The sequence below is a fragment of the Perca flavescens genome, chromosome 7 (genome assembly GCF_004354835.1).
Source record: "Perca flavescens isolate YP-PL-M2 chromosome 7, PFLA_1.0, whole genome shotgun sequence".
Classification (NCBI taxonomy): Eukaryota; Metazoa; Chordata; class Actinopteri; order Perciformes; family Percidae; genus Perca; species Perca flavescens.
Genome location: NC_041337.1, coordinates 26159953 through 26169279, shown reverse-complemented (window position 1 = coordinate 26169279; position 9327 = coordinate 26159953). Strand labels below are relative to the sequence as shown.

Genomic DNA, 9327 nt, shown 5'->3' with positions numbered 1-9327 from the left:
CCTTTTCGCCAGTCTCCCTCATTTCAAACTCTTTCTGCTGCCCGATTACCGTTTTCGGCTGCATATTTTACTACCTGCAGTTTGTTATCTCTTTTCTTTCTCAGTTGTCTTTAGGAGGAGCGTTCTAGTTGTCACAAGCCTAGAGCGCCCTCTCGCGGCTGTAGACGGCAATGTTTTCAGTATAAATTAACATGTAAAAACATGTTAAATTATATATATTTTGATATATAAGTCGCACCTGACTATAAGTTGCAGGACCAGCCAAAGTAGGAAAAAAAGTGCGACTTATAGTCCGGAAAATACGGTATATGTCAATGGTTGCAGGCTCTGGACAGTTGAGTTGAGTTCCGTTGCTCTGATTGGTTGTAGGTCTATCCAATGAATGCAGATTCATTTTTTTTCCTGGTTCGGTTGGAACACGCCCCATAATCACAACCCAATGCTAAGAGCCCAATGGAGCGGTTTCAGACTCACATTCTGACTAGAATCTGAGTAGGACCACGTCAGGCTAGGTCTAAACCGTTCTACAGAGAAGAATGGCGTCACTGTTTTGAGATTTGGCATACACATGGGTCTTTTTTGAAGAAATGTAAATAGTTTGTCCTTCATATGAATTATAATGCTCATTATGTTTATTTTTGCACTGGATGACTCCAAATATGTAGGAGAACCAAACCGCCAAAGACCTGACATTCACTACGGCTATTGTTAGTGTATTAAAAGAATTATCTGTCCCATTTCTTGGGACAGGTTGTGGCTGACGGGGAATGGATGCTAAATTGATTATGTTTGCAGTTAGCTTGTTATTACTTAAGGGATTCACCACTTTGTATGGTATATTGTTGACTACAACTGGAACCCTTAGTTACCCTGTAGAAAACATTTTCAGATCCACATGTAAAGTGCCATTTGGATCAATACCTGGGGGGCATGAATCTGTGATATTTTCTACAGAATGTCAATACCTATCTAGATCGGGAGTTTGCCGTAGTAGCAGCCAGTAGCGGTTTTTGGCAGATGTGGGGCGGCACGAGCACTTAAAAAAAAAAAAATCCTCGAAGCGGTTTTCTACTGTATTGTCTATCATTTCACCGTGTGGGGAATTGGCAAATTGGCGCCCCTGCTTGCTGAGAAGTTACCATGCACACTGCACAGATAAGCTGTGAAAAGGGAAAAGAGGAGCGGGGAGCGGGGGACAGTTCACCTCTGGGTCGAACAGGTTGCTTCCTTGCTGGGCATAGGCGCCGATACCGTTGGTGCTCCACTAATACTGAGCACCCACGAAGCTGATCGTGGTTATGCGTCAGTTAAACTAAACGGGGGATGATAAGGAGCTATCGGAGATCTACCCCAACTTTTGGACTGCTCTCAGGATTGCACTTACTCTGCCAGTCACTGTGACTCAAGCAGAGAGGAGCTTTTCAAAACTAAAGTTGATCACATCATACCTGAGGTCAACCATGTCCCAGGAAAGCCTCACTGGCCTTTACCTCAGTATCAATCAATCATTCAATAGGGGAGCAGATTTCATACGACGACATCATTGATGATTTTGCATCAAGGAAGACCAGACAGGTCAGGTTTTAGTTTTCTGTTCTTAGTGCAATAATGTAATAATTAGATTCTCTTCAATGCGTTTTCACATTTGTGTGATGAAGCATTTGTGCTATTTAGAATATTTATTCTATATTTTATTTTCACATTATTCTTAATATTTTATATTATTGATGCTCTCTTCTCTTGTTACATTTTTTTATATATCTGATTGTATTTTTGACACACACACACAAGTTTGGACACACCTCATTCAATGTGTGTGTTTTTTTTACTATTTACATTGTAGATTCTCACTGAAGGCATCAAAACTATGAATGGACACATATGGAATTATGTACTTAACAAAAAAGTGTTAAATAACTGAAAACATGTCTAATATTTTAGATTCTTCAAAGTAGCCACCCTTTGCTTTTTTTGATAACTCTGCAAACCCTTGGTGTTCTCTCAATGAGCTTCATGAGGTAGTCACCTGATGGGTTTCACTTCACAGTTGTGCTTTGTCAGGGTTAATTAGTGGAATTTTTTCCCTTATTAATAAAAAAGCAAAGGGTGGCTACTTTGAAGAATCTAAAAGACATGTTTTCAGTAATTTCACACTTTTTTGTTAAGTACATAATTCCATATGTGTTCATTCATAGTTTTGATGCCTTCAGTGAGAATCTACAATGTAAATAGTCATGAAAATAAAAAAGAAACTCATTGAATGAGGTGTGTCCAAACTTTTGGCCTGTACTGTACATACAACATAAATGAAAGGAAAATTATATTTCTCAATTGCACAAATCCTTCATTAGAACATTTGAAAAACACACTTTTGTGATTTCAACACAGCTCTGTTTTTTTTAAATTAGGAGAAAAATGAAAACAATCGGTGTTGCCTACACCGAGTTATCCTCCTGTGGCCTGTGAAAACAAGCAACTTTTTCTACGGAGCCACCCTAGGTTCCGGGAAGAGAAAAATAAATAAACTGTGTGCACGGTTTTACAGTCCGTGGGGACGGATTTTAAACTGTGGGTACAGATTGTCAATTTACATCCATGTGGACAGATTGGTAAACTGTGTGCAGTTTTGCAAAACTGTACACACGGTACTTTATTTTTCTCCCCCCTGAGCTTCAGGACAATAATCACAAGAGGGGGTTAAACCACTTAACATTATTTAACATTAGAAAACTGATATATCATATATAGACTGATGTACCAAGTACATTATATACACCATAAACCTCTGATAATTAAAATGTGCACACAAATAAATATCATCCTGAATTTACAAATTCTTTATTATTGCAGGGACTGCAGAAGATCCCATTTTTAAATAACTCAGAAACAGGAGAAATTATTGATACTCTTAGTGTGCAGCAATAAAGTGGCTCCTGCTCTGATAAACAAAGTGAGTTAGAAAAGACTTAAACTAAACTGGTTTAAAAACCATTCCATTCAAAACCATTTGAACAGGTGAGTGGTCTAAAATATTTTTCTTAAGACTCATAACACTTAATGCATAATAAAACACATACAAAGAATAACACCACCATTATCTTTCTCATCACTCATGGAAGTTTTCCTAAACAGAAAAAAAAAAAAAAAAAAAAAGATTGCCCTGCTCTGCCTCTGATTGGCTAGTACTCATTGCCAGCTGGCCAATTAGAAGCAGGATGTGGGTGGGAAAAAACGCTGCTGTCTCCTGTGTGTATGGGGAAAAGGGGAGGGACAGAGGGAACAGGCAAGGGAAACTCCTACATTTAAATAACATAGAAAATATCTGCTTGACAACTTATTATGAAGCTGGGAACAAGCCCAAATAACCAACTACACTTTAGAAACAAGCCCAAAAAAAACGCGACCCGCGACTACCAATATTTGAAATCGACTTTACTGAAAAACAAGCCTAAAGTCACTTCTAATAAGCGGACTTGGCAACACTGTTTTGCACCCAACAGGCTTAAACAGGGCAAGTTTGAAACGTGTTTTTAGCCTCTAAACATGTTCGAAATTCCATTACAAGTGCTTAGCCACGTGCAGTTATTCCTTCCGAGGGAACACAGCGAATTTGACTGCAGTAGATGTGACAGAAAGGAATAAAAGTTGTGTGGGATTGAAGGGGGTCTCGCCCTGGGTGTAATTCAATGTAGAACCACCACTGGTAGCAGCAGCCAACAATTGGAAACTTTTTACAATTTTCATCTGGTATTTCACCACTAAATTCACTTCTGAGACTTTATGCGAGAAATTAAAGAGTTTGATTATGGGAAGTTCTACAAAAATGAATGGCCAATTGCACATTTTCTCCGATTCTGTTGGACTTGAGAAGCTCCAGTCTGACAGCTGGCGGCGGCCGGGATTGCCTCCCTGCCAGACGGCCAGTGATGCTCATGGACCCCACTGTCAGCTGGAAGTCTTTCCTAAGTTTATTTCCTGAAATGTGGCTTGTTTTCCATTTGAACACATTGTCATCAATATTGACAAGGTTTAAAATGACCTATTTTTCTAATTTGCATATCTTTTAAGAAAAAAAGTAAACGGGGTGTACAAAAGGCCGTCTATCAGGAGTGATTGTGAATGCATGGTGGAGAATAGCGCGGACACGCGCCTCACACCGTGTACGCCACCCGGAGAAAAAAGTGAGAGAAAGAAAAAGTAGACTGTCGCAGTTCGGAGGATGACTACCCGGATGAGATTGTGTGTGTGCATCCTCAAGATCTAACCACACACAAACACACAGCCATAGCAGAGCTACCCACGCCCATGTTTGTACTGTTGCTTAATTAAATAAAAGAGAAGTTGTCTCTGTCCATGTTTTAAACAGACACACCTGGGGCGAAGTTGGAAACCAGAATCAGCTTTAAATACAATCCTAATCTAGTCCTGACTAACACAGGCCCAATTACAGTAACTACATTAAAACCTCACTGTTGTTGCATGAAATGTTGTTTGTGTTTGGTGTAAATCATCAGTTTCTATCATCTAATGTGCTTCCCAGCAGTCAGCTCTCCATGCTCTCCATAAGGTGCCTCTGCACCCCTTTCGTTTCAGACTCTCCCATCAGCCTTTGGGCCACGCCTCCTCATATACATTGACATCTGTCAAGTCCAAATGAAAAGCCAAATGTTAAATTGAAATGGAAATGGTGAATCTTAAAATGTCAAAGTGCAATTGCCAAATGTAAAATTCAAACGATAAAATTGAAAATTATAAAGTGCAGACTTAAATAAAATTCTCTTTTTTTCTATTTGAAATTTTTATTTAAGCATTTCCATTTAAGCTTTTCCATTTCACATTTTGAGTTTCATATTTGATGTTTCTCTCAATCAATAAAAGATTTCAAATATTTCAGTTTAAGCATTTATATTTAAGCTTTGCATTTTAAATTTGACGTGGGTTTAGGTGTCCAAGAAACTTTGTTTTTCAGTAAAAAAAGAAAAAGCTATATCACTTTGTGGGTTTTTGCGTCTCTTTGTAGTTGTGTTGTGTCTCTTTGTACTCAGTTTCTGTGTCTCTTTTTCACATCATAACCCTTATTATATCTGGGTCTAAAATGTTGGAAAAGATAGGGCAGATAAATTAATAACACTCAAAAAGCTTTAAGACAAAACTTTCTTAGGAAGTCTAACTACAATCATTAGAACTGAGAAAAGTCTTTCATTCGGCTTAGGTGTGGCCCACAACGGCTCAGGTACTGCACTTAAACCTTATAACAGGGGGAACCCTGAATAGCCTATTCTTGTGTGTCTCATTAAACCTTTAGAACATTGTATAACTGAACCCTGCTATGTGTCACTTTGTTCTCCAAGCTCATAACTGCTTTAAGAACAAACTCAGAGTTCAAGCCAGTAGATGGTACCACTAAAACAATTGTGATTGGATTGTTTCACTCTGCATCACTGCTGTTCCCCATCCCATACTGTATTCCTCATGTTTTCATCATGTTGTGCAGCTATCACTGTACTGCAGTTATAAAGTTAAATATACCATGCTTATGACAGCTTTCAACATGAAGTACAAGTTGACAAAGACAACTGTACCTGTCAGAAACGTTTTTTTGGATCTCAGAAGTAGGTGTCTGTGTAGGTGCATGTGCTCTGGTTGCGGCGTCCATAATCAGCACCATAGACAGATATAACCTGCCCTTCATCTGGCAAGAAGAGGAGTTGGAAGCAAATACAAAAAAAATTAGCTTTGAGAGGCAGGTGACCATGACCAAAGACAAAGTAAGATTTTAAGATGAGTGCTGAGTGACATGGCAAGCAGAGTAAACCACACGTCCCAGAGGGACCAATAGTTGATATGACAAAAAAGGTTTTGTTTAAAAATGTTTAACTGTTTTTAACTGCTCTTTAATGTTTAATTTCTTATACTGCACTGTAACTTCTCGTATTTTATTTGTTTTTAATTTTTTAATGGTTTTTATGTAAAGCAATTTAAATTGCCTTGTTGCTGAAATGTGCTATACAAATAAAGCTGCCTTGCCTACCATCCTCCTACAGACCTCAGTTTAAATAACCCCCACCTAAATACTATTGAATAAGTAATAACTTAGTCTATGCAAAATGTCAAAACTATGGGAGAATATAATAAATGTAAGAAATTTAACTATTCAGTCCACAATTTTTTTTTTTTTTTTCCACACACACGTTTTCATAGCCTAGCAATTGTGATATTAAGTTTAATTCATGTGTATTCACCTTCACTGAATTTCTGGTCTGAATCATTTCATTATCATCACATAGTCTTTCAGTTAGCACATTTACATGCACTCTAGTGTCCCCTGTAACAGTGTAAATACGTGTGTAAATGGGTAATATTTTGATAATAATTCAGTAAATGTATTTCTATGTTTAGTTTTTATTTTGTGTTTTAGAATTAGGTTGTTTTTTAATAAAATATCTTGAAAGCATCACTGTGACATCTTTATTTGACTGAGGAAGTAAAAGTGATAGAAAGTGAAATTAAACATAATATACAGTATATACAAATAAAATGCTTTGAAATTGTGTATAATTATTAATATGCTATTATTAATTTCAATTCATAATTTTGCAGTAGCAGCATGTAAAAGTAGTATTGTCTTAACCTTCAAATCATAAGGTCATATCATCTTATCATTCTAAAATACTAATTGTTTCCAGATCATTTTTCAATAAATATTCAAATTATGTTTAAAATCAACCGTTAAAAATTTGTATTACTTTTTTTGTATAATACAGACATGCTGTAACAAAATATTCTGAACTAAATACAGGATGTTTGGTTTGGGTAAGGTAGGATTCGAACCCTGTTGTTTTGCAGAGACATCCGGCCAGGATAATGTCTTTTTCTTCCTTTTTTTCCATAAGTCTTCTACACCTGTAGGTACGCGACTGGCCCAGGCTTGAAAGTCCTGTGTTTCCACCTATTCAGGTTTATCCAGCCTGACAGCAAATATGGCAGTCCTCTCTCTCATTTCTCACCGTTTGACCCCACAGTTGCTGGTTGAAATCGGCCCACTTACTGTGAGAAAAAAAAAAAAACTCTGCAGAGGGTCAACACCACACAGAAAACTGTCGGCTGCCCTCTCCCCTCACTTCAGGACATTGCACACAACCGCTACCTTTCCAGAGCAAAAAAACCCCCAAAAAAACAAAACAAACACCATAGTTAAAGACAGTTGTCACCCTGGCCACCGTCTGTGATCCCTGCCCTCAGGGAGAAGCTCCAGGTCCATCAGAAAACAAACCACCAGACTAATTAACAGTTTCTCTCCAAAAGCCATCCACCCATATTCAAATTTCTCATTGGTGTTTCTACAATCCATTTTATTGATCTGTGCAATATTATCAGAATCAGAAGAGGGGTTATTGATGCAATAAGTAGCCTACACTTGCATTGTTGAAAGGTGCATAGGCTTTCTCCTGTGCCCGTCTGAAAAATGCCATGTTAGGATCAAACATTTTCTGCAGAAAATATAAAATGTTGATCTAAAAAAATGTTCTGGAGATATGTAGCTTGTGGGAAATGAGTCCCAATAGTTACTTTGAGACTATGGGGCAAAAGCATTGCTCATAATCTGTAATCATGTTCACTTCTCTCATTTGAATCAATACACTCGGACCTGCCGCTAGTCTCCTAAAGAGGCGTGGCAGAGCCCACGTGACCGATACAGGAAACCAATACATCAATGAAGTTGGGATGTCTCAGCTCTAATACATCCATGGTTCTAACAGTCTGATTTACCATCATATTTGGCAGTATGTTTTTCAGTGCAATATTGCTTAAATGTACCACACAGTGGACACAAGGACTTAAGAGTTCAGTCATACCACAGCTCAGGCGCTGGACATTCCTGCCGTCGCTGCCACAGGTGGTAGCTCTCTCTGTGGAGACAACTAAAATAATAGAATAAGGTCTCGTGTCTTCAAGACATACTGTATGCAGAAAATGCAAGCATCATCATTTTCTCATACAATTTACCTGCGGTCATGAGTGAACATGTTGCTGCCAGCACTGGAAAAGAAACATAAGGCCTACTGTCAAACTGTGCCAGCTAAACAAAAGCAAAACTATCTATTCATTGGGCTTTATCCTAAACCCCTGTCCCATGCTAGATGGTTAGATGAAAACTAGAACAAAAAAAGTGAAAATTTACCTTTAGACTAGAGGGAAAAGGCTGAGCTCAGTAAACGTGTCTCACTTGATTTACATTTGTTACAAATAACTGCGCCAAACACAGAAGTTACATGTGCGAATCAGCCTCTTTGTTTCCTAATTGTACTTGAACCAATTAGTGTTGTAGTTGTCACTTGAAGCCTAATAGTTCTTCTTAAACAATTGGAATATTTGCTTACACAGTTGATGATAAAGTGGTGAACTTCTCCCCATCGCTGCTTGTGAATGACTGATCCTTTTGGGGGATGCTCCTTTTATACTCAATCATGACATTCACCTGTTTCCAATTAACATGTTCACCTGTGGAATGTTCCAGACAGGTGCTTTTTGAGCATTCCTCAACTTCCCCGGTCTATTGTTGCCACAGCTCTTTGGAAAGTGTTGCAGACATCACATTCAAAATGAGTGAATATTTGCAAAAAAAAAACAATAATATTGATCAGTTTGAACATTAAATATCTTGTCTCTGTAGTGTATTCAATTGAATATAGGTTGAAAAGGATTTGCAAATCATTGTATTCTGTTTTTATTTAAGTTTTACACAACGTCCCAACTTATGACTCTGTGTTCTCTGTTGAGGAAAGGGTTTTGAAAGATCCTCATTAGAAACTGCAGGCTGGAGTCCAGGGAGGAAAGTTTTGAATAAAACCTTTGTGTTTGAAACACAAACTGATTTTTTAAATAAAAGATAACTTGTATACCAAAACACTTTTCTAACAAAGTGTTGTACAAGACATCTGTATAACTTGGTATGCTATTATTACAGTCTATGGTTTGAACACATGAGGGCAGTGTAAGTATGTTGGTTGGACCACAGCTTTAGCCAGATTTGTTTCAACCAATGCCTTGTTAACACATTATAAAGCATCACATACTTATTAAGCCCACATTTAGGCAGGTAGTTGTAATCGATAGGCCTGCGTGATAAAAGGAAAATGCTGAAAAAATAGGATTTAAAGATATTATTGATCTGTTGATCTTGATTATGATAGACATGTCTGACTTATAACATCATCTAAACCACTGTTGTTGTTTTTATATCTGTGGTTAATGCATTAACAGTGTGCTTTAAGTAAAGTCCTACATGACAAGTGCTACTGGGTTGATCAAATGTCAGTTTAAACA

At 37.7% G+C, this 9327-nt stretch overlaps 1 protein-coding gene and 1 long non-coding RNA gene across 2 annotated transcripts in view; both read right to left on the bottom strand.

Moving 5' to 3' along the window:
* The window catches only part of LOC114558864 (uncharacterized), a 12567-nt gene extending 4113 nt beyond the window's left edge, over positions 1-8454 (bottom strand). Inside the window, exons 1-4 of the long non-coding RNA XR_003692990.1 lie at positions 8382-8454; positions 8008-8040; positions 7857-7922; positions 5583-5692 (exon numbers count right to left, since the gene is read on the bottom strand). This is a non-coding gene — a long non-coding RNA (uncharacterized LOC114558864). The remainder of the gene's footprint in view (positions 1-5582; positions 5693-7856; positions 7923-8007; positions 8041-8381) is intronic.
* Positions 1-9327, bottom strand: part of LOC114558561 (uncharacterized) — a 39251-nt gene that overhangs the window by 24610 nt on the left and 5314 nt on the right. The window lies entirely within an intron of this gene.